Source organism: Saccopteryx bilineata, chromosome X, assembly GCF_036850765.1.
Source record: "Saccopteryx bilineata isolate mSacBil1 chromosome X, mSacBil1_pri_phased_curated, whole genome shotgun sequence".
NCBI lineage: Eukaryota > Metazoa > Chordata > Mammalia > Chiroptera > Emballonuridae > Saccopteryx > Saccopteryx bilineata.
The window spans coordinates 104,542,768-104,548,407 of NC_089502.1; positions in this window are offsets into that span (position 1 = coordinate 104,542,768).

The following is a 5,640-nucleotide window of genomic DNA, read 5'->3' on the forward strand; positions in this document are numbered from 1 at the left end:
GGAGGGGAAGAGAGAGACAGAGAGGAAGGAGAGGAGGAGGGGTGGAGAGGCAGATGGGCGCCTCTCCTGTGTGCCCTGGCCGGGAATCGAACCCGGGACTTCTGCACGCCAGGCCGACGCTCTACCACTGAGCCAACCGGCCAGGGCCTACATCTAGGTTTTTTGTTTTTTGTTTGTTTGTTTGTTTGTTTGTTTTTATCTGGGCCTTGATCAGAAGGACTTGGGCCCCCCACGAGCGGCGCCGGGGAGTGGGTCTTCCATACGCCACATTTCCCGCACCCCACCGACACATCTAGGTTTTTAATCTACCCTAAACTCATTTCCTTCTCAAAACCCTTGCATTCCTCCTATCTGAAACTCTCTGAGCCAGATCTTCCTATAACTGACACCTTTAGGGCTCAGCTCAAATATAATTTCTTCCAAGAGGCTTTCCCTGAAAACTGTAACTAAATTAACCACCCACTCTCCATTAAGATATGCCCTATTTCAGCCTGACCTGTGGTGGTGCAGTGGATAAAGCGTCGACCTGGAATGCTGAGGTTGCCGGTTCAAAACCCTGGGCTTGCCCGGTCAAGGCACATATGGGAGTTGAAGCTTCCTGCTCCTCCCCCCTTCTCTCACTCTCTCTCTCTCCCCCTCTCTCTCCTCTAAAATGAATAAAAATAAAATAATTTAAGATATGCCCTATTTCATTACCTTGATTTATTTTCTTCAGAGTTCACCTTTCTCTAAAGTTATCTAATTTATTTGTTTATGGACTGTCTTTTGTTAGATTGCAAACTCCGTGAGAGTAGAGACTTTATTTTGTTCCTCGCATCTGCAATGTTTCGAATTTATTCTAGTGAATTTGGTATGTACAGATAACTTAATTTTTTCCCCCAAAGGGATAGCTGATGTCTCAACACCAGGTCTCCCTTTTCTAAAGAATTATTATTTCAGCCTGACCTGTGGTGGCGCAGTGGATAAAGCGTCGACCTGGAAATGCTAAGGTCGCCGGTTCGAAACCCTGGGCTTGCCTGGTCAAGGCACATACGGGAGTTGATGCTTCCAGCTCCTCCCCCCGTCTCTGTCTCTCTCTCCCTCTCTCTCTCCTCTCTAAAATGAATAAATAAAATAAATAAAAATTTTAAAAAAAAGGAAGAATTATTATTTCAGTCATTCTGTTTTGTTTTTTTTTAAGATTTTATTTATTGATTTTAGAGAGGAGAGAAAGGGAGATGAGCAGGAGGCATCAACTCATAGTTGCTTCTTGTATGTACCTCGACCGAGCAGCCCAGGGTTTCGAACCGGTGACTTCAGCATTCCAGGTTGATGCTTTATCCACTGCGCCACCACAGGTCGAGCCAGTCATCCTGTTTTAATACTCCTACTCAATATTGGGTGAGTTGAGAATGCTCATGATTATTATTCAGTCCAGTGGTTCTCAACCCTAGTGGTGTACCAGAATCACAATTGGAGATCTCTTAAAAAAAATTAGATGCAGGCCCTGGCCGGTTGGCTCAGCGGTAGAGTGTCGGCCTGGCGTGTGGGGGACCCGGTTCGATTCCCGGCCAGGACACATGGGAGAAGCGCCCATTTGCTTCTCCACCCCCCCCTTCCTCTCTGTGTCTCTCTTCCCCTCCCGCAGCCAGGGCTCCATTGGAGCAAAGATGGCCCGGGCGCTGGGGATGGCTCCTTGGCCTCTGCCCCAGGCGCTGGAGTGGCTCTGGTCGCGGCAGAGCAACGCCCCAGAGGGGCAGAGCATCGCCCCCTGGTGGGCAGAGCGTCGCCGTTGGGCGCATGCTGGAGTCTGTCTGACTGTCTCTCCCCGTTTACAGCTTCAGAAGAAAAAAAAATTAGATGCAGAGTATGTATTAGTTTCCAATGGCTTCCATAAGAAGGTACCAGAAACTGGTTGTCTTAAGACAAAAATTTATTGTTCTGAAGGATAAAAGTCCAGAATGAAGATGTTGGCAGGCCTACGTTCTCTCTGAAAGCCCTAGTGGAGCACCCTTCCTTGTCTCTTTGTAGCTTCTGGTGGTTGCAATATTTGATATTTCTTGACTTGTAAACATATCACTCTGCTTCCATTGTCATATTGTGTTCCTTGTGTGTGCCTGAATTTCCCTCTTCTTTTTTTTTTTTTTTTTTTTTTTTTTTATAATTTTATTTTTTTAATGGGGTGACATCAATAAATCAGGATACATATATTCAAAGATAACAAGTCCAGGTTATCTTGTCGTTCAATTATGTTGCATACCCACCACCCAAAGTCAGATTGTCCTCTGTCACCTTCTATCTTGTTTTCTTTGTGCCCCTCCCACCCCCTATCCCTCTCCCATTCCCCCCTCCCCCCCGTAACCACCACACTCTTATCAATGTCTCTTAGTTTCACTATTATGTCCCACCTACGTATGGAATAATACAGTTCCTGTTTTTTCCTGATTTACTTATTTCGCTTCGTATCATGTTATCAAGATCCCAAATTTCCCTCTTCTTAAACAGGAACCCAATTACTGGATTAATGTAGAATGATCTCATTTTAACATTATTATATCTACAAAGACTATAATTCCAAATATGGTCACAATCACAGGATCTTGGTACACATGAATTTAAGGGGAACACTATTCTGCTTCACTAGGTCTGGGGTGGAGACCCAGCATCCTTAATTTGTTTCTTTTTTTATTTTTGTTTATTAATTCTAGGAAAAAAGGAAGGGAGAGAGAGACTAGAATATTAATCTGTTCCTGTATGTGCCCTGATCAGGGATTGAACAGCAAACGCTGCACTTTGGGATGATGCTCTCTAACCAACCAAGCTATCTGGCCAGGCCCCAGCAGCCTTAATTTTTAAAAGCTTTACAGACTTGACAAATGATAACAATGTTCACCTGGAACAGTAAGCATGGGAGAATAACTAGAACATTTCTTTTTTTTTTTTTAATTTTTTTTAAATTTTTTATTTATTCATTTTAGAGAGGAGAGGGAGAGACAGAGAGAGAGAGAGAGGAGAGACAGAGAGAGATGAGGGGAGGAGCTGGAAGCATCAACTCCCATATGTGCCTTGACCAGGCAAGCCCAGGGTTTTGAACCAGCAACCTCAGCATTTCTAAGTGGACGCTTTATCCACTGCGCCACCACAGGTCAGGCTAGAACATTTCTGAAAAAGAGAAAGTGAAAGGGGAGCAGACGGGGAGAACCGAGTAAAGAAGGACAAAAATATACGGTGATGGAAAATAATTTGACTTCAGGAGATGGATATACAACATAACAGTTCAAATGTTCTGGAAATGTTTACCTGAGACTGACCTGTGGTGGCGCAGTGGATAAAGCACTGACCTGGACTGCTGAGGTCCCCGGTTTGAAACCCCAGGCTTGCCTGGTCAAGGCACATATGAGAAGCAACTACTATGAGTTGATGCTTCCTGCTCCCCCCCCCCATTCTCTCTCTCTCTCTCTCCTCTAAAATAAAAAAAATAAAATCTTAACAAAAAAAGAAATGTTTACCTGATGTACTTTTTTTTAAATTTTTTTATTAGCATTCCAGGTCGATACTTTGTCCACTGCACCACCACAGGTCAAGCAACCTATGCACTTTTATTGATCAATGTCACACCATTAAATTTAATTTTTCTGAAAAATTATTTAAAAAAAGAAAGTGATAAAAATAGTTCTGTCAGATATTAAAAACACTACAGAACTAAAATTATTAAAAGTTTAGTACAAGAGGCCCTGGCCAGTTGGCTCAGGGGTAGAGCGTCGGCCTGGCATGCAGGGGACCCGGGTTCAATTCCCGGCCAGGACACATAGGAGAGGCGCCCATTTGCTTCTCCAGCCCCTCCCTCCTTCCTCTCTGTGTCTCTCTTCCCCTCCTGCAGCCAAGGCTCCACTGGAGCAAAGATGGCCCGGGCGCTGGGGATGGCTCCTTGGCCTCTGCCCCAGGCGCTAGAGTGGCTCTGGTCGCGGCAGAGCGACGCCCCGGAGGGGCAGAGCATCGCCCCCTGGTGGGCAGAGCGTCGCCCCTGGTGGGCGTGCCGGGTGGATCCCGGTCGGGCGCATGCGGGAGTCTGACTGTCTCTCCCCGTTTCCAGCTTCAGAAAAATACAAAAAATAAAAAAAATTTTTTTTTAAATAAAGTTTAGTACAAGAAAATAATTGGATCAATCAAACAAATAGATTCTATAAGTAGATCCAAATACATGAAGGAATTTTGTTTATGATAAAGGTGGCAATTGAAATCAGTGGGGAAATGGGAGGGGAAAAGGTATTATTTCATAAATAGTTCTGATAACTGGCTCTTTTTACCAGAATATAATTCTAGATAGACCAGAAGTAGAAATGAAAAAAAATGTGAAAACATCATTCTAGAAGACAATATGAACGTACTTATTTGTACTCTAGGAATGGGGAAGGACATTTTAAAGCAGAATCTTAAACCCAGATGTCAGTTAAAAAAATATATTGTTGCCTGACCTGTGGTGGCGCAGTGGATAAAGCATCGACCTGGAAATTGTGAGGTTGCCGGTTCGAAATCCTGGGCTTGCCTGGTCAAGGCACATATGGGAGTTGATGCTTCCAGCTCCTCCCCACCTTCTCTCTCTGTCTCTCTCTCTCCCTTTCTCTCTCCTCTCTAAAAAAAAAAATTAAAAAAATATATATATTGTTGGTGCCTGACCTGTGGTGGCGCAATGGATAAAGCGTCAACCTGGAAATACTGAGGTCGCCGGTTCGAAACCCTGGGCTTGCCTGATCAAGGCACATATGGGAGTTGATGCTTCCAGCTCCTCCCCCCTGTCTCTCTCTCTGTCTCTCCCTCTCCTCTCTAAAATGAATAAAAAATTTTTAAAAAAATTAAAAAATATATATATTGTTGGCCCTGGCCACTTGCCTCAGTGGGAGAACGTCAGCCTGGCGTGCAGGAGTCCCGGGTTCAATTCCCAGCCAGGGCACACAGGAGAAGCGCCCATCTGCTTCTCCACCCCTCCCCCTCTCCCTCCTCTCTGTCTCTCTCTTCCCCTCCCGCAGCTGAGGCTCCATTGGAGCAAAGTTGGCTCGGGCGCTGAGGATGACTCCATGGTCTCTGCCTCAGGTGCTAGAATGGCTCTGGTTGCAATAGAGCGACACCCCAGATAGGCAGAGCATATATATCCCCCTGGTGGGCATGCTGGGTGGATCCCAGTTGGGCGCGTGCGGGAGTCTGTCTGACTGCCTCCCCGTTTCCAACTTCAGAAAAAAAAATATTGTTGAGCCTGACCAGGCAGTGGTGCAGTGGATATAGCATGAGCCTGGAACACTGAGGACCCAGGTTCAAAACCCTGAGGTTTCCAGCTTGAGCACGGGCTCACCAGCTTGAGCGCAGGGTAGCCAACTTGAGTGTGGGATCATAGACATGAACTCATGGTTGCTGGCTTGAGTCCAAGGTCTCTGACTCAGCTGGAGCCCCCCTGGTCAAGGCATATATAAGAAAACAATCAGCGAACAACTGAAATGCCGCAACTATGAGTTAATGCTTATCATCTCTCTCTCCCTTCCTGTCTGTCTCTCTCTCTCACTTATATATTTAATGCATAAAAGTTAAAATCTTTGTGAGGCAGAAATAACAAATATTCAAAAGATCAACAAAACTGGGAACACAAATTTGCAACATATATAACAAAGG